The sequence below is a fragment of the Siphateles boraxobius genome, unplaced genomic scaffold (assembly GCF_051911475.1).
Source record: "Siphateles boraxobius isolate OS27281-9 unplaced genomic scaffold, OSU_SipBor_1 42, whole genome shotgun sequence".
Lineage (NCBI taxonomy): Eukaryota > Metazoa > Chordata > Actinopteri > Cypriniformes > Leuciscidae > Siphateles > Siphateles boraxobius.
The window spans coordinates 392,875-413,524 of record NW_027509053.1 but is presented as its reverse complement, the minus strand read 5'-3'; the positions used below and the strand labels follow the sequence as shown (position 1 = coordinate 413,524).

The 20,650-nt window shown below is 42.7% G+C and overlaps 4 non-coding genes across 4 annotated transcripts; all 4 read right to left on the bottom strand.

The window, feature by feature from the left end:
- Window positions 1-9,992: 9,992 nt before the first annotated feature.
- trnav-uac (transfer RNA valine (anticodon UAC)) lies at window positions 9,993-10,065 on the bottom strand. The gene has a single exon. It is a non-coding gene; the product is annotated as a tRNA-Val (tRNA).
- Window positions 10,066-10,524: 459 nt separating this feature from the next.
- Window positions 10,525-10,597, bottom strand: trnav-aac (transfer RNA valine (anticodon AAC)). The gene has a single exon. It is a non-coding gene; the product is annotated as a tRNA-Val (tRNA).
- Window positions 10,598-11,159: 562 nt separating this feature from the next.
- Window positions 11,160-11,232, bottom strand: trnav-cac (transfer RNA valine (anticodon CAC)). The gene has a single exon. It is a non-coding gene; the product is annotated as a tRNA-Val (tRNA).
- Window positions 11,233-20,023: 8,791 nt separating this feature from the next.
- trnav-aac (transfer RNA valine (anticodon AAC)) lies at window positions 20,024-20,096 on the bottom strand. The gene has a single exon. It is a non-coding gene; the product is annotated as a tRNA-Val (tRNA).
- Between the last annotated feature and the right edge of the window lie 554 nt (window positions 20,097-20,650).

The following is a 20,650-nucleotide window of genomic DNA, read 5'->3' as shown; positions in this document are numbered from 1 at the left end:
AGTGCCAGGTCCAAACCAAGAGAGTTTCAAATTCATCTGCACCTGCCAGCTGCTAATGTATTGCGAAAATTCTTGCTGACCTCACAACCGGGCTTCCAGTCTACGTTCAAATGCCTGCGTTGGTGGTATAGTGTTGAGCATAGCTACCTTCCAAGCAGTTGACCTGGGTTTGATTCCTGGCCAACGCATCACATTTTTAAATTAAAGACCTTGATTACGAGCATTCTTGCTGTATGGGTTCGATTCCTGGGTCTGTCCATTCTTGCTGTATGGGTTCGATTCCCAGCCAACGCATTGCATTTTTCTCAAGCTGTCTTTAAAACAGTCATCCGGGTCCCCTTGCCAACTTCTCCTGTAACTTGTTTGCTGGAGCGAAACTTTTGTTAAGGTCTTTTGGCAGCAGTAAAGGACTGGATCTCCCCGTCGGGGAATCGAACCCCGGTCTTGCGCGTGGCAGGCGAAGATACTTTCCACTATACTAATGAGGAGTTGCAGAGACAGGTAGTTGTATCCGATCAGCTCAACTTCCAGGAACGGCGTCATGCGTCATTTTAGCTCAACGCTTCACAGAAGCCAGTGAATCCAAAAAATAATCTAATACCGTTTGAAGTGTCTGTATAAAACGTGTTACATTATTAAATTAGAGACCTTGTTTTTTAATATGGTGCCTGGTAGGTCAGGTCAATAAGTTCATGCAATTTTTTTAAGTGCCAGGTCCAAACAAAGAGAGTTTCAGTTCATCTGCACCTGCCAGCTGCTAATGTATTGCGAAAATTCTTGCTGACCGCACAACCGGGCTTCCAGTCTACGTTCAAATACCTGCGTTGGTGGTATAGTGTTGAGCATAGCTACCTTCCAAGCAGTTGACCTGGGTTTGATTCTTGGCCAACGCATCACATTTTTAAATTAAAGACCTTGATTACGAGCATTCTCGCTGCATGGGTTGGATTCCTGGGTTTGTCCATTCTTGCTGTATGGGTTCGATTCCCGGCCAACGCATTGCATTTTTCTCAAGCTGTCTTTAAAACAGTCGTCCGGGTCCCCTTGCCAACTTCTCCTGTAACTTGTTTGCTGGAGCAAAACTTTTGTTAAGGTCTTTTGGCAGCAGTAAAGGACTGGATCTCCCCGTCGGGGAATCGAAACCTGGTCTTTCGCGTGACAGGTGGAGACACTTTCCACTATACTAATGAGGATGATGAGGAGTTGCAGAGACGGGTAGTTGTATCCGATCAGCTCGACTTCCAGGAACGGCGTCATGCGTCATTTTAGCTCAACGCTTCACAGAAGCCAGTGAATCCAAAAAATAATCTAATACCGTTTAAATATGAAGTGTCTGTATAAAACGTGTTACATTATTAAATTAGAGACCTTGTTTTTTAATATTGTGCCTGGTAGGTCAGGTCAATAAGTTCATGCAATTTTTTTAAGTGCCAGGTCCAAACAAAGAGAGTTTTAGTTCATCTGCACCTGCCAGCTGCTAATGTATTGCGAACATTTTTGCTGACCGCACAAGCGGGCTTCCAGTCTACGTTCAAAGGCCTGCGTTGGTGGTATAGTGGTGAGCATAGCTACCTTCCAAGCAGTTGACCCGGGTTTGATTCCTGGCCAACGCATCACATTTTTAAATTAAAGACCTTGATTACGAGCATTCTTGCTGTATGGGTTCGATTCCTGGGTCAGTCCATTCTTGCTGTATGGGTTCGATTCCCGGCCAGCACATTGCATTTTTCTCAAGCTGTCTTTAAAACAGTCCTCCGGGGGCCCTTGCCAACTTCTCCTGTAACTTGTTTGCTGGAGCAAAACTTTTGTTAAAGTCTTTTGGCAGCAGTAAAGGACTGGATCTCCCCGTCGGGGAATCGAACCCCGGTCTTCTGTGTGACAGGCGGAGATACTTTCCACTATACTAACGAGGAGTTGCAGAGACAAGTAGTTCTCCCCGATCAGCGCTACTTCCAGGAACGGCTTCATGCGTCATTTTAGCTCAACGCTTCACAGAAGCCAGTGAATCCAAAAAAATGATCTAATACCATTTAAATATGAAGTGTCTGTATAAAACGTGTCACATTTTTAAATTAAAGACCTTGATTACGAGCATTCTTGCTGACCGCACAACCGGGCTTCCAGTCTACTTTCAAAGGCCTGCGTTGTTGGTATAGTGGTGAGCATAGCTGCCTTCCAAGCAGTGGCCAGCCGCACGTAGGTGTAGAGTGCTGCTAGCCAATAAGGAGCTGAGGAAATTACATGGAGGAGAGCCAGAAATAATACACAAAATTAGAGGTTCGATTCCCACCTCGGCCACAAATGCCATAAAATTACCATTCATATTTTTATCTAGATACACGTTAAGTACGATTAACATATAATAAACAAACTTTGTGCACAAAAATAAAATAAAACTTGTAAGATTTGTTCTTGTGTAGGATGTACAAAATGTGCATTTATCTTAATAAATATTTACATTATAATAGGGTAGCTATCTTTAATATAGAAAATATTTGAATGTGAATAATTGAAAAGAACAATTTGATAATGTTTTAGACCTTTATTTTTTAGAGATATTCACAGAAATCCAATATATGTGAAATATAACCAATACACACCAAATAGTAAGTTTCTCATTTTATTTATAGTACATATTATATAAATCTGAAAAAGGTAATGTATTAAATACTTATAGATTAAACAACAACACCATTAATAATAAAAATAATAAAATCTAAAGTTTTGGAAAACACAGGAAAAAAAAGAAAAATATTTTAAATTAAATAATTATGTGTAGAGTTTTAGAAGTTACAGTTATTAACATTTAGTGTTTACACATCTGAGCAAGATAAAATAATGCAAGTTAATAAAATAAACTTTAAAAACATTAAAATACAATGTAAACAGGCTTCCGGGTTGACTGAGAGACAAGATGGCTGTGTGATCTTGAGCTCCCGATAGCAAGTTCGAATTAGCCCCCCTGAATTCACTAAATGCAAACAACTCGTAGTAATTTTATTTTGGAATGAATAGGGGAGCGATGACTAGAAGTCAAAAGAAACGTGACGCACAGAAAAGGAAGAATAAACCAGAGATGGACGACGCTCAGAGCCCCGACGGTAACCCCGCGGGAGACATGTGCTCAGTGCTTCGAAGTATCAGTAGAGAAATACGCGACTTCAGGACCGAACACAAAGCGGATCTAAATAGTCTCAAAGCAGAACTCAAGGAAGACATGAAAAACGAACTCAAAGAGCTTAAGCAGGAAATTTACCAAAAACTTTCCGCTAATTCCGCCCAGACACAGGCAAATGAAGCCAGGCTGAATGAAGCGGAAACGCGGATCAACGAGACCGAGTTGGCTAGTACGGCTATGAAGGAGGCGCTCATTAAGTCCATGGAAAAACAGAAAATAATGCAGGAAAAATTGACTGATTTAGAGGGTCGGAATAGGCGGAACAACATTCGCATCTATGGCGTACCTTAAGGTAAGGAAGGCAACCTCGTGTCTGATTTTGTGGAGCACCTTTTGAAAAGCGAACTTGAACTGACAGCGGACACTAGCTTGCGGTTACAACGTGCCCATAGAGCATTAGCTCGCAAACCAGAGCAGAATGAGCCACCCAGGTCCATAGTGGTACATTATCTGGAGTTTACCACCAAAGAAACAGTACTGAAAAAAGCCTGGGGAAAGAAAATAATGATTGATGGACGACGCCTGATGTTTGACCATGATTATGCTACGGAGATCGTTTAGAAGCGCAAGGCGTATGCGGGAATAAAGAGGCTTTTGAAAGAGAAGGGAATACGATTCCAGACACCGCTGGATAAGATACGCATCCACTGGGAATCTGGACCACGTATTTACGAGAGTGCACAAGAAGCAGCGCAGGAGCTGAGGAAGAGAGGGTACTTGGTGGAGACACCTGGCCGCAGCACCGCGAATCCGAACCGGAAGGTGGAGCAGTTTCTTCAGGCCCTGACATCGCAGCGAGCCGGAGTGAGGAGCGCTGAGGACACAGCGATCCGTGCAAGGGAAAGACTACAGGAGTTTGGGCGGTCCCCCTCTAACTAATTTCCATTCCCTATTTTGTCAGGGTATGTGAAACTTTCTTGGCCCTTAATGAAACCAGCTGTGAGAAGTTAACGTTAAACGACTATTACATCACTTTTGCCTGTGAGGTGAGCTTTAAATCTTTCTATGCATATTCTTACGTCACCCTTGAGACTATCTTATTGATACTACATGAAAAGCAACTTTACAACAATTTTGAGTGATATCTCGTTTCACTTTATTCTATTCATTTTTTATTTTATTCTATTTTTATTTAGTTATTCAGTTATTTATGTATGTATGTATGTGTGTATGTATGTATATGTATATATATATATATATATATATATATATATATATATATGTATGTATGTATGTATGTGTGTATATATATTTTTATTATTATTTTTTAATATTTTATATATATATATATATATATATATATATATATATATATTTTTTTTTTTTTTTTTATATCTCTATTTAACTTTAACGCTGGTGAAGGGGGGCCAAAATACTTAAGACTAATGCTGACGACTTCAATAGGAATAAAATAAACGCTATCGGACGACGTTGGACTACTAAGATGTGTGAAACGAGGGTTTTCACAACTAGTGAGGGGCCCTCCCGGAGGAGGCTCCCCCCTCTGCCTACCAATGGGGACTTAGGGTGGCAAAGGCTCACCCTATCTTGGAGGTTAATTGTTTCCTTTTTGTTCTTTTTAGTTAGCACAAGTTGTCCAGATGTTCAGGTCTGTGCAGTTTTAAGCTGTCTGGAGGTGAATGAATGTAACATGGGTTTGGATCACTTAAATGCCATATAACAATATAAAACTAGTGTCACTTAATGTCAATGGGATGAATAATCCAAGTAAAAGAAGTAAGGTTCTGACTAAACTAAAGAAAGAAAGGGCTCAGGTACTATTTCTACAAGAAACCCATCTGCCCCAAAAAGAACACGAAAAGCTAAAACGCTTTGGATTTAGGAATAAATTTTACAGTTCGTACAAACCTGGACGGAGGAGGGGAGTAGCTATTCTCATCACAAATACGGTTCAATTTGAATGCCTTAAAGAAGTTCGGGACACTGAAGGGAGATATGTACTAATTAAAGGGAAGCTAGAAAACAGAATGGTGACACTGGTCAATGTATATGCCCCCCCAGAGGTACCAAATGTTTTCTCAGAGCTCAATTTAACACTATTGCTATAAAACTGAAGGTATTTTGATATGTGGAGGAGACTATAATGTGGTCATGAACCATAACTTAGATACAACAAGCCGAAAAGGAAGTAAGATGTATTTAACCAAGTTTATTAATACATTAGTCCAGGAAATGGGACTAATTGACGTATGGAGAGAACTTCACCCACAAGAAAGGGATTATACACACTACTCAGCACCTCATTCTGTCTGCTCCCGAATCGACTACTTTTTAATCAATGCAATTGAATGCCACAGGGTAACAGAGAGTAAAATTGTTGTGGCGGATGTATCAGACCACAGTGGGATCAGCTTGACAATACACCTCAATAATAGGAAAATAAACACTGTCTGGAGGGTAAATGTGGGTATCTTGAATAATAAGGGGTATGTGAGATACTCAGGACAGATATAGAAAAGAGGGCAAGATTTGTAAAGCAGACCTACTACGAATCAGGCACAAAAGCAACAAGACTTTTAGCTAGGCGCTTACGGAAACAACAGGCAGTTAACACGATTCATAAAATTAGGAACCCTCAAACCAACCAAATATCACATGACCCAGATGAAATTGAAAGAATATTTGAAGATTACTACAAGAAGCTCTATTCTAAACCTCTATCAGCAGATGAAAAAACAATAAGGGGCTTTCTAGACTCACTTGATCTGCCGTCTATTGGTAAGACACAGAATGACACTATTATGTCACAACTCACAGTTAAGGAGCTGGGAGCTGCAATAACTAGGCTAAAGGCTAGTAAATCTCCAGGCAACGATGGTTTTCCACCGGAATGGTACAAGGCCTTTCAGAAGGAGCTAAAACCTTTGCTTCTGCCCTGTTTTAACTGGACTCTTAATAAAGGTTGGGCCCCCCCATCGTGGAAGGAAGCAATCATTACAGTTCTACCTAAAGAAGGCAAAGATAAAAAGAACTGCAAAAATTATAGGCCAATTTCACTTCTAAATGTAGACTGCAAACTATTTACATCAATTATATGTAAAAGATTAGAGGCCTTCATTCCAGATTTGATCGACGAGGATCAAACTGGGTTCATTAAAGGACGCCAAACGCACAATAATATTAGAAGAACCCTTCATATTTTAGATAACGCTCGAAAAAGTGGTATAAGTACAATTCTTGTAAGTTTAGACGGCGAAAAGGCATTTGATAGTGTTAGTTGGTTATTCTTATATGAGGCAATAAAGAGATTTGGCTTCAACGACGGCGTAATTCAATGTATCAAAACTATTTATCAAGAGCCCACAGCGAGGATCAGAGTGAATGGAAGCCTGTCCAATACAATCCAGCTGGAGAGGGGGACAAGACAGGGTTGTTGTCTGTCTCCTACTCTTTTTGCTTTATATGCTGAGCCTTTAGCGCAGGCAATACGGCAGAATGGGGAACTGCTGGGTGTTAATATAGGGGGAACAGAACATGTAATTGGCCTTTTCGCGGATGATGTCATTATTTTCCTGCAACAACCAGATATATGTTTCCCACACCTAATGTATTAACTGGAAAAGTATGAATACTATTCAGGATATAAACTGAATATATCAAAAACACAGATTCTCTCTCTAAATTATTCTCCAGCCCGACAAATAAGAGAGGCATATAATTTGGAATGGAATTCTAAAACAATGAAGTACCTTGGAGTAACTCTTACTAAACCCCTTAGTGATATGTACGAAAACAACTATAGTGAAATTGAGGAAAACATCCAAAAATATATTGAAAGGTGGTCTACCCTTCAGTTAGGCTTTAGTGCTAGAATACAAGCTGTCAAAATGAATATTCTACCTAAACTGTTATATTTATTTCAATCTCTTCCAATTAATATCCTCCAAAACAAATGAATTGCTTGGGACAAGATGATCTCTAGATTCATTTGGAATGGTAAAAAACCAAGAATAAAACTTAATACACTCCGACTACCTAGAAGTAAGGGTGGAATGGCTTTACCTAATCTTATAGAATATTTTTATGCAGCTCAGCTCAGACCTCTGGCCTGTTGGTGTAGTCCTGACTATGAGTCTAAATGGAAAGAAATAGAAAAGGGCATACAGGGCTATCCGACCCAGATACTGGTCGGGGATGAACATTTGATAGGTGCTTTAAGGCACGCTATGAACCCAATAATAGCATTTACACTAGAAATATGGAGTGCTGTAGTAAGAAAATACAAACTTAAGAGGGATACGTGCATATTGCAGTGGTTTGCGTATGACTCAAATTTTAAGCCGAGGATGTATGATCCAGTATTCAAAGAATGGGCACAAAAAGGTATGACAGCAATATGTACAGTTTCGACAGGTAGAGAATTTCCAGCCTTCAAAGATCTTAAGGCAAAATACGACCTAGAAAACAAAGATTTTTATAGATACATGCAGTTAAGAGACTATTTCACAAAAGAGATAAAGCCACTTGAAATGACAAATAAGGTGATTAGAGTCATTGTGGACTTGTACAAACAGAAGGGGTCTCGGCTCATCTCTGCTTTCTATCAAGCCCTGGGTGAGAGTAGGCAGGATACGACACTCTATATAAAAGCAAAATGGGAAGCAGAACTACAAATTCAGATACAAGAGGAGGCATGGAATCGCATGTGCGAGACACAATGTACTTCTACAAGTTCCTTAATATGGAGAGAGTTCTGCTGGAAAAACTTAGTTCGCTATTCCATAACACCGAAAATAAAATCGAGGCAACTCGCTAAACAACAAAAATGCTGGAGATTGTGCGGGAATGTGGAATCAGACCATGCACACATCTTCTGGAACTGTACAAAAATGGGGACATACTGGCAAAATGTTCACCTAGTTGTTAAAAATGTTTTGGGATATGAAATCCCAAACACTTGTCTAGTGATGTACCTAGGGAATATTGAGGAGGTTGTAAGGAAAGAAGATCTGTATTTGACTAAAGTATTACTTGCATCCAGTAAGAAAGCGGTCACAAGAAATTGGCTCAATATCAATATCCCAAAACAGGAACAGTGGTTGGAAATTGTCCAGGAAATCTTTGAGATGGAAAAATTGACATACCTTTTGAGAGTCAAACAGAATGTCTTTGAAAAGAACTGGGAAAAATGGAACATTTATATGACATATTTATCATTTACTGTATTATTTTGTTGATATACATGTGAAAATTTAATAAAAATGAAAGTTATAAAAAAAATTTTTTTTAAATTATTTAAAAAAAATACAATGTAAACAAGGACAAAACTTTTGGTACAGTATTTTAATGAACAAATGGAAATTAGTAAACTACAATTATAATAAAATTTAAAGTTGTGGAGAGCACAGGAAAAAACAAGATCTTTATTTTAAATTAAATAATTATGTACAGAGTTTAATTGTAAAAAATAATTAACATTTAGAGTAAATTAACTTTAAAAAACAATAAAATACAGATTCAGATTATTTTATTTAATGCCATGTCAGCATTCAAAGCTATTTTTATGGCAAAAATTCAATTACAAAAATACAAATATCATATAAATACAATAAAAACTAAACAAATATAAGCTACAAGTCATTAAATAAATTAATCTGAATCTGTATTTTATTGTTTTTTAAAGTTAATTTATTGACTTGCATTGCTATTTTATCTTCCTCAGACCTAAAAAACACTAAATGTTAATTATTTTTACAATTAAACTCTGTACATAATTATTTAATTTAAAATAAAAATCTTGTTTTTCCTGTGCTCTCCACAACTTTAGATTTTATTATAATTGTTGTTTACTAATTTCAATTTGTTCATTAAAATACTGTACCAAAAGTTTTGTCCTTGTTTACATTGTATTTTAATGTTTTTAAAGTTTATTTTATTGACTCGCATTATTTTATCTTGCTCAGATGTTAATAACTGTAACTTTTAAAACTCTACACATAATTATTTAATTTTAAAAAATGTACTTTTTTTTCCTGTGTTCTCCAAAACTTTAGATTTTATTATTTTTATTATTAATGTTGTTGTTGTTTAATCTATAAGTATTTAATACATTACCTTTTTCAGATTTATATAATATGTACTATAAATAAAATGAGAAACTTACTATTTGGTGTGTATTGGTTATATTTCATATATATTGGATTTCTGTACATAGTTGTACAAATATAATGTGAATATCTCTAAAAAATAAAGGTCTAAAACATTATCAAAATGTTCTTTTCAATTATTCACATTCAAATATTTTCTATATTAAAGATAGCTATACCCTATTATAATGTAAATGTTTATTAAGATAAATGCACATTTTGTACATCCTACACAAGAACAAATCTTACAAGTTTTATTTTAATTTTGTGCACAAAGTTTGTTTATTATACGTTAATCGTACTTAAAGTGTATCTAGATTAAAAAATGAATGGTAATTTGGTATTTGTGGCCGAGACGGGAATCGAACCTCTAATTTTGTGTATTATTTCTGGCCCGCCTCCATGTAATTTCCTCAGCTCCTATTGGCTAGCAGCGCTCTACACCTACGTGCGGCTGGCCTCCGCGTGTGAGGCGAACGTGATAACCACTACACTACAGAAACCTATTGATGAGGCACATGTGCTTTTTAGAAGATGGCTCCTTCCCATAATCTGCTCTGCAAGCAGTGTGACAGTCTGTGAATTCCACAAACAACAGAAAAGAGGTCATTCGGCATGGCAGTCTGCCTACAGCTCCTTGGTACGATGGCCTTCACCTGTCTCAAAAGTAAGGGTTTTGTAGCATTTATATTTAAAATGCATCCACTTGTTTCCGCCCAGTTTTGAACTAAGGACCTTTCGCGTGTAAAGCAAACGTGATAACCACTACACTACGGAAACTTGATTTGAACGTCAGTCCCACCGCTTCTAGCGTACGCTTGTTCAAAAGCGACTGAAACTATAGACTGCCCAGTGTTTTTAACATGGCAAAAAGCTGCTAATTTTGTTGGCAGACCGAACATTTTATATTACTGGACAGGAAACTTCAATGGTCATTTGTTTTATTTTTGTCCTTTTATAAGAGATTAAACCACAAACATCCCTGCAAGTGTACTGACCTGCTCAACAGAAAATCGCATACGAAATTTTTGCAAAAATCACCCACAGTTTCCACCCAGTTTCAAACTGGGGACTTTTCGCGTGTGAGGCGAACGTGATAACCACTACACTACAAACACGTCCTCATGTTGCAGACATAAATCTTTAGGTGCACGCTTATTAAAAAGCATATAAAGGAAATGAGCACTGCACCCACCTAGCGTGGCAAAGAGTTTAAATTTTCCGTCAGAATCCAACCACTGTTTCTGCTCGGTTTCGAACCGAGGACCTTTCGCGTGTTAGGCGAATGTGATGACCACTACACTACAGAAACCTATTATTAAGACGGATGTGCTTTTTAGAAGATGGCTCCTTCCCATAATCTGCCCTGCAGGCAGTGTGACAGTCTGTAAATTCCACAAACAACAGAACAGAGGTCATTCGGCACCCACCTAGTGTCATTCGGCATGGCAGTCTGCCTACAGCTCCTTGGTACGATGGCCTTCACCTGTCTCAAAAGTAAAGGTTTTGTAGCGAATTGCAGCATTTATATTTAAAATGCATCCACTTGTTTCCGCCCAATTTTGAACTGAGGACCTGTCGCGTGTAAAGCAAACGTGATAACCACTACACTTCCGAAACTTGATTTGGACGTCAGTCCCACCTCTTCTAGGGTACGCTTGTTCAAAAACGACTGAAACTATAGACTGCCCAATGTTTTAAACATGGCAAAAAGCTGCTAATTTTGTTGGCAGACCAAACATTTTTTATTACTGTACAGGAAACCTCAACGGTCATTTGTTTTATTTTTGACAGAAAATGTGCCTGCATCCCTGCAAGTGTACTGACCTGCTCAACAGAAAATCGCATACGAAATTTTTGCGAAAACCACACACAGTTTCCGCCCAGATTCGAACTGTGGACCTTTCGCGTGTGAGGCGAACGTGATAACCACTACACTACGGAAACATATCTTCAGGTTGCAGACATAAATCTTTAGGTGCACGCTTATTAAAAGGCATATAAAGGAAAGGAGCGCTGCTACCACCTAGCGTGGCAAAAAATTTAAATTTTCTGTCAGAATCCAACCACTGTTTCTGCTCGGTTTCGAACAGAGGACCTTTTGCGTGTTAGGCGAACGTGATGAACACTACACTACAGAAACCTATTGATGAGGTACATGTGCTTTTTAGAAGATGGCTCCTTCCCATAATCTACTCTGCAAGCAGTGTGACAGTCTGTGAATTCCACAAACAACAGAAATAGGTCATTCGGCATGGCAGTCTGCCTACAGCTCCTGGGTACGATGGCCTTCACCTGTCTTAAAAGTAAGGGTTTTGTATCGAATTGCAGCATTTATATTTAACATGCCTCCACTTGTTTCCACCAAATTTTGAACTGAAGACCTTTGCGTGTAAAGCGAACGTGATAACCACTGCACTACAGAAACTTGATTTGGACGTCAGTCCCACTGCTTCTAGCGTACGCTTGTTCAAAAGCGACTGAAACTATAGACTGCCCAGTGTTTTTAACATGGCAAAATGCTGCTAATTTTGTTGGCAGACCGAACATTTTATATTACTGTACAGGAAACCTCAATGGTCATTTGTTTTATTTTTGTCCTTTTCTAAAGAGATTAAACCACAAACATCCCTGCAAGTGTACTGACCTGCTCAACAGAAAATCGCATACGAAATTTTTGCAAAAACCACCCACAGTTTCCACCCAGTTTCAAACTGGGGACCTTTCGCGTGTGAGGCGAACGTGATAACCACTTCACTACGGAAACACATCTTCAGGTTGCAGACATAAATCTTTAGGTGCATGCTTATTAAAAAGCATATAAAGCAGTGGTCTCAAACTCAATTCCTGGAGGGCCAGAGCTCTGCACAGTTTTGCTCCAACCCTAATCAAGCACACCTGATTCAGCTAATCAAGGTCTTCAGGATTGCTAGAAACTTCCTTGCAGGTGTGAGTTTGAGCTGGTTGGAGCTAAACTGTGCAGAGCTGTGGCCCTCCAGGAATTGAGTTTGAGACCACTGATATAAAGGAAATGAGCGCTTCACCCACCTAGTGTGGCAAACAGTTTAAATTTTCTGTCAGAATCCAACCACTGTTTCTGCTCGGTTTCGAACCGAGGACCTTTCGCCCTTTAGGCCACCGGGTTAGGGAAGGGGACCCCCGCGCGACGCCCCCTAGGTGATTTTTCGGGGACCGGCCGACGGCGCCGACGAAATCCGGCCCCCTCGCCCGCGATCCGGGCATCGGCCACAGGGGGGCGACTCGCCGACCGCCCTCAGTCGATTCGACACGCGCCGAACAGGTTGCGGGCGGGCGTCCACGGAGCGCACGCGCGTCCCCCTGACCGCCCTTTCGCGAAATTCCCTGACCTCACCCACCGACCGCGGAGCGCCCGTCCGTCCCACCTGTGACCTGCGAACAGCCCCCTGGCCACGCCCACTGACACGAACAGCCTATTCGTCCCACCGACCGCCTGTGTGACCACGAACGGCCTTTTCGCCCACGGCCAACCTGGGTGACGGCCCCTGGCCCCGCCCACTGACACGAACAGCCTATTCGTCCCCCTAACCGCCTGTGTGACCACGAACGGCCTTTTCGCCCACGGCCAACCTAAGTGACGGCCCCTGGCCACGCCCACTGACACGAACAGCCTATTCGTCCCCCTAACCGCCTGTGTGACCACGAACAGCCTATTCATCCCACTGACCACCTATGTGACCACGAACGGCCTATTCATCCCACCGACCGCCCAGTGACCACGGACAGCCTATTCGTCCCACTGACAGCCTATGTGACCACGAACGGCCCGTCCGTCCACGGCCAATCTAAGTGACGGCCCGTGGCCCCGCCCAGTGACTACGGACAGCCTATTCGTCCCACTGACAGCCTGTTTGACCACGAACGGCCCGTCTGTCCACGGCTAATCTAAGTGACGGCCCGTGTCCCTGCCCAGTGACCACGGACAGCCTATTCGTCCCACTGACAGCCTGTTTGACCACGAACGGCCCGTCTGTCCACGGCCAATCTAAGTGACGGCCCGTGGCCCCGCCCAGTGACCACGGACAGCCTATTCGTCCCACTGACAGCCTGTTTGACCACGAACGGCCCGTCTGTCCACGGCCAATTTAAGTGACGGCCCGTGGCCCCGCCCAGTGACCACGGACAGCCTATTCGTCCCACTGACAGCCTGTTTGACCACGAACGGCCCGTCTGTCCACGGCCAATCTAAGTGACGGCCCGTGGCCCCGCCCAGTGACCACGGACAGCCTATTCGTCCCACTGACAGCCTGTTTGACCACGAACCGCCTATTTATCCCACTGACCGCCTGTCTGGCCACGGACAGCCTGTTCGTCCCACTGACAGCCTGCTTGACCACGAACGGCCCGTCCGTCCACGGCCAATCTAAGTGATGGCCGGTGGCCCCGCCCAGTGACCACGGACAGCCTATTCGTCCCACTGACAGCCTGTTTGACCACGAACGGCCCGTCTGTCCATGGCCAATCTAAGTGACGGCCCGTGGCCCCGCCCAGTGACCACGGACAGCCTATTCATCCCCCTAACCGCCTGTGTGACCACGAACAGCCATTTTCATCCCACTGTGCACCTATGTGACCACGAACGGCCTATTCATCCCACTGACCACCTGTGTGGCCACGAATGGCCTATGTGTCCCATCAGAAGAACTATGCATTATTAGACTTAAAATGGCATGTCCATGGACAGCCTATTTGGACTCTGTCAAATAAGTTACAGGTCGGCAAAGTAAGGGCCCACCTGTAACTTATTTGACGGGGTCCAAATAGGCTGTCCGTGGTCAATGCATTAATAGGTCATATTTCATAATTACAGTGGTTTTACTAGGTGAAACCTACTGTACACCACACAGGGGCCACAATACAACACACTGATGTACATTAAAGCTATCAATTATGCATAATTAGCCTAAAAATGGACTGTCCACGAACAGCCTATTTGGACCCTGTCAAATAAGTTGCAGGTGGGCAAAGTAAGGAACCACCTGTAACTTATTTGACGGGGTCCAAATAGGCTGAGCGTGGTCAATGCATTAATAGGTCATATTTCATAATTACAGTGGTTTTATTAGGTGAAACCTAATGTACACCACACAGGGACCACAATACTACACACTGATGTACATTAAAGCTATCAATTATGCATAATTAGCCTAAAAATGGACTGTCCACGAACAGCCTATTTGGACCCTGTCAAATAAGTTGCAGGTGGGCAAAGTAAGGGCCCACCTGTAACTTATTTGACGGGGTCCAAATAGGCTGTCCGTGGTCAATGCATTAATAGGTCATATTTCATAATTACAGTGGTTTTATTAGGTGAAACCTACTGTACACCACACTGGGGACACAATACAACACACTGATGTATATTAAAGCTATTAATTATGCATAATTAGCCTAAAAAATTACTGTGCACGAACAGCCTATTTGGACACTGTCAAATAAGTTACAGGTGGGCAAATTAAGGGCCCACTGTAGCCTAAAACTGGACTGTCCATGAACAGCCTATTTGGACCCTGTCAAATAAGTTACAGGTGGGCAAAGTAAGGGCCCACCTGTAACTTATTTGACGGGGTCCAAATAGGCTGTCCGTGGTCAATGCATTAATAGGTCATATTTCATAATTACAGTGGTTTTATTAGGTGAAACCTACTGTACACCACACTGGGGACACAATACAACACACTGATGTACATTAAAGCTATTAATTATGCATAATTAGCCTAAATATGGACTGTCCACAGACAGCCTATTTGGACCCTGTCAAATAAGTTACAGGTGGGCAAATTAAGGGCCCACTGTAGCCTAAAAATGGACTGTCCACGAATAGCCTATTTGGACCCTGTCAAATAAGTTACAGGTGGGCAAATTAAGGGCCCACTGTAGCCTACAAATGGACTGTCCACAGACAGCCTATTTGGACCCTGTCAAATAAGTTACAGGTGGGCAAATTAAGGGCCCACTGTAGCCTAAAAATGGACTGTCCACAGACAGCCTATTTGGACCCTGTCAAATAAGTTACAAGTGGGCAAAGTATACCTGTAACTTATTTGACGGGGTCCAAATAGGCTGTCCGTGGTCAATGCATTAATAGGTCATATTTCATAATTACAGTGGTTTTATTAGGTGAAACCTGCTGTACACCACACTGGGGACACAATACGACACACTGATGTACATTAAAGCTATTAATTATGCATAATTAGCCTAAATATGGACTGTCCACGAACAGCCTATTTGGACCCTGTCAAATAAGTTACAGGTGGGATCTTTTTTATATTTTGTTGTCATGATTGATAAAAATGCATAAAAATGATTAAATATCAATTTTAGGTTCATCTTTGGGCCCCCCTGAGCAATTAGCAGCCTTCAGAACCCCGAAATTCCACTGTCCACGAACAGCCTAAATTTTTGAATGGGATAAGTTGCAGGTGGGACGTCCAGATCTCAGCCTCTGGACACAATTTGGAGCTGAAACCTGAAACAGGGCCCACCTGTAACTTATTTGACGGGGTCCAAATAGGCTGTCCGTGGTCAATGCATTAATAGGTCATATCTCATAATTACAATGGTTTTATGTCGTCAAACCTACTGTAAACCACACTGGGGACACAATACAGCACACTGATGTACATTAAAGCTATTAATTATGCATAATTAGCCTAAATATGGACTGTCCATGAACAGCCTATTTGGACCCTGTCGAATAAGCTACAGGTGGGATGCTGTTTTTAACTTAGACATTTTCAGCGGGTGAATCCCCGTAATGATTAGGCGATTTTATCACATGTGGTGAAGTACCACCTGCAACTTATTTGACGGGGTCCAAATAGGCTGTCCGTGGTCAATGCATTAACAGGTCATATTTCATAATTACAGTGGTTTTATGAGGTGAAACCTACTGTACACCACACAGGGGACACAATACAACACACTGATGTACATTAAAGCTAATAATTATGCATAATTAGCCTAAAAATGGACTGTCCACGGACAGCATTTAGGGCACCCGTCAAATAGGTTACAGATGGAATGCTGTTTTTGACTGTAACGAACTTAACGGGGTACTACGGACCCCAGTCTTTGCGGACCGTCTGAGGGGACCCTGAGGGGCCACAGATTTCAAATCGGAGCCATTCGGAGCTATTGGGACCATTGCGTGGGGATGTCCACCAAACGCCTATGAAAATGAATGGGATAAGTTGCACGTGTCAGTGGCTCCCGCGCGGCCCCCGGGGGTCCCAAACTGGCCCTCTGCGACAGACAGAGCGGGCTAGGTCGAGACATGCCAAGTTTATTTTTAGCTATTTTTTATGCACCTCTCTGTCTCCCATTGATCTCTATGGGAGCATGTGTCTGCAAGGGTTAATTCAGCAGTTAGGATTAGACGGCCTACTTGTTCCAACTTATGTGCAACTTATTCCATGGGGCTGTTGGTGGCCAATTAGCGCGAAAAAAGGTCAGAGGGACGCGGAACTCTAGAACCCGTCCCCGGGGCCCGTGACGAGACCCACGTGTCGGTTTCGGGCCGATCGGGCGTTTCCTTCAAAGCGTTTGGCTGAAACACATACTTAGAACCGATCTAGAACCACCAAGCCCGTGATCTAGAACCGGGGGCCCCCGGACCACAGCCGTGCCGAATTTGGGGCCGCTGCGACCTTTCGACCCCTTTTGGCCCCTGTTTTTTTGACGTCCCACGTGCAACTTATTCCATGGGGCTGTTGGTGGCCAATTAGCGTGAAAAAAGTTCAGAGGGACGCGGAACTCTAGAACCCGTCCCAGGGGCCCGTAACGAGACGCATACGTCAGTTTCGGGCCGATTGGACCTTTCTGTCCACCCTTCACCGAGCACATGGTCCAATTAATGGCAGCCCTCTTGCACACACAGAAAGACATATGCTCAGTAGAACCAAAAGTGAGGAGATTTTTGCACAAAAAAATGATACACTTGGAACCGATCTAGAACCCTGCGATCCGGGATCTAGAACCGGGGGCCCCTCGACTACCAGGGCGGCGAATTTGGAGGCGGTGCGACCTTTCGAAAAGAGTCTCTTCGAACACCTATGAAAATCAATGGGATAAGTTGTACGTGGGACGCTTTGCCGTTTGGCCCCCGGGGGCCCTGGCGGCCCCAAACTTAATCTGCCTACTGTCACTGGGGCCCAGAAAGACCCTGGGGGATGGAGAAAGCTGAACCATGTGTGGATCAGGCCGAACCACCGAAACGCACACTTGGGAACCACGTAGAACCTTGAAACTAAGGATCTCGCCCCGGGGCCCGCTGGGCTACCCTCACGCCAAATTTCGAGGCCCTGTGACTTTTCGGCTCAGAGTTAGAGACACAGTGAATTGAGACAAAAAACAGGTGGTTAGGGGTCAAAATAGGCACTTTGTGGTACTGAGGATGACTATGGTGAAGTTTAGGTGGTTAGGGGACCCCACAGGCACTTCGTGGCAATGGAGAAGAAAATAGGTGGTTAGGGGTCAAAATAGGCACTTCGTGGTACTGAGGAAGACTATGGTGAAGTTTAGGTGGTTAGGGGACCCCATAGGCACTTTGTGGCAATGAAGAAGAAAATAGGTGGTTAGGGGTCAAAATAGGCACTTCGTGGTACTGAGGAAGACTATGGTGAAGTTTAGGTGGTTAGGGGACCCCATAGGCACTTCGTGGCAATGAAGAAGAAAATAGGTGGTTAGGGGTCAAAATAGGCACTTCGTGGTACTGAGGAAGACTATGGTGAAGTTTAGGTGGTTAGGGGACCCCATAGGCACTTCGTGGCAATGAAGAAGAAAATAGGTGGTTAGGGGTCAAAATAGGCACTTCGTGGTACTGAGGAAGACTATGGTGAAGTTTAGGTGGTTAGGGGACCCCATAGGCACTTCGTGGCAATGAAGAAGAAAATAGGTGGTTAGGGGTCAAAATAGGCACTTTGTGGTACTGAGGAGGACTATGGTGAAGAGTAGGTAGTTGGTGTACCCCAAAAGCACTTGGTGGACTCCCACGTGGTGCAATGGCACCCCCAGAGGCGTCCACAGAGAGCCTATGGTAATATATGCTAATCTTGGCCTCTTTATATGCGATTTTGGAAAAGTGACACGGCACCACTGAATAAGCAGCTCGTGTCGTCCATTTCGAGCACGCGGACCTCGAAGTGTCGGTGCTGACAATGGCAACTTAAATGAATGGGGAAAAGCAAACGTGATAACCACTACACTACGGAAACTTGATTTGGACGGCACCCACCTAGTGTCATTCGGCATTGCAGTCTGCCTACAGCTCCTTGGTACGATGGCCTTCACCTGTCTCAAAAGTAAGGGTTTTGTAGCATTTATATTTAAAATGCATCCACTTGTTTCCGCCCAGTTTTGAACTGAGCACCTTTCGGGTGTAAAGCGAACGTGATAACCACTACACTACGGAAACTTGTTTTGGACGTCAGTCCCACCTCTTCTAGGGTACGCTTGTTCAAAAGCGACTGAAACTATAAACTGCCCAGTGTTTTTAACATGGCAAAAAGCTGCTAATTTTGTTGGACCGAACATTTTATATTACTGTACAGGAAACTTCAATGGTTATTTGTTTTATTTCTGTCCTTTTCTAAGAGATTAAACCACAAACATCCCTGCAAGTGTACTGACCTGCTCAACAGAAAATCGCATACGAAATTTTTGCAAAAATCACCCACAGTTTCCGCCCAGTTTCAAACTGGGGACTTTTCGCATGTGAGGCGAACGTGATAACCACTACACTACAAACACGTCTAAATCTTTAGGTGCACGGTTATTAAAAAGCATATAAAGGAAATGAGCGCTGCACCCAACTAGCGTGGCAAAGAGTTTAAATTTTCTGTCAGAATCCAACCACTGTTTCTGCTCGGTTTCGAACCGAGGACATTTCGTGTGTTAGGCGAATGTGATGACCACTACACTACAGAAACCTATTGTTGAGACGGATGTGCTTTTTAGAAGATGGCTCCTTCCCATAATCTGCCCTGCAAGCAGTGTGACAGTCTGTAAATTCCACAAACAACAGAACAGAGGTCATTCGGCACCCACCTAGTGTCATTCGGCATGGCAGTCTGCCTACAGCTCCTTGGTACGATGGCCTTCACCTGTCTCAAAAGTAAGGGTTTTGTAGCGAATTGCAGCATTTATATTTAAAATGCATCCACTTGTTTCCACCCAGTTTTGAACTGAGGACCTTTCACGTGTAAAGCAAACGTGGTAACCACTACACTTCCGAAACTTGATTTGGACGTCAGTCCCACCGCTTCTAGGGTACGCTTGTTCAAAAGCGACTGAAACTATAGACTGCCCAGTGTTTTTAACATGGCAAAAAGCTGCTAATTTTGTTGGCAGACCGAACATTTTATATTACTGTACAGGAAACCTCAATGGTCATTTGTTTTATTTTTGTCCTTTTCTAAGAGATTAAACCACAAACATCCCTGCAAGTGTACTGACCTGCTCAACAGAAAATCGCATACGAAATTTTTGCAAAAATCACCCACAGTTTCCGCCCAGTTTCGAACTGGGGACTTATCGCGTGTGAGGCAAACGTGATAACCACTACACTACAAACACGTCTTCAGGTTGCAGACATTAATCTTTAGGTGCACGCTTATTAAAAAGCATATAAAGGAAATGAGCGCTGCACCCACCTAGCGTGGCAAAGAGTTAAAGTTTTCTGTCAGAATCCAACCACTGTTTCTGCTCGGTTTCGAACCGAGGACCTTTCGCGTGTTAGGCGAATGTGATGACCACTACACTACAGAAACCTATTGATGAGGTGCATGTGCTTTTTAGAAGATGGCTCCTTCCCATAATCTGCTCTGCAAGCAGTGTGACAGTCTGTGAATTCCACAAACAACAGAACAGAGGTCATTCGGCACCCACCTAGTGTCATTCGGCATGGCAGTGTGCCTACAGCTCCTTGGTACGATGGCCTTCACCTGTCTCAAAAGTAAGGGTTTTGTAGCGAATTGCAGCATTTATATTTAAAACGCATCCACTTGTTTCCGCCCAGTTTTGAACTGAGGACCTTTCGCGTGTAAAGCAAACGTGATAACCACTAAACTTCCGAAACTTGATTTGGACGTCAGTCCCACGGCTTCTGGGGTACGCTTGTTCAAAAGCGACTGAAACTATAGACTGCCCAGTGTTTTAAAAATGGCAAAAAGCTGCTAATTTTGTTTGCAGACCAAACATTTTTTATTACTGTACAGGAAACCTCAACGGTCAGTTGTTTTATTTTTGTCCTTTTCTAAAGAGATTAAACCACAACCATCCCTGCAAGTGTACTGACCTGCTCAACAGAAAATCGCATACGAAA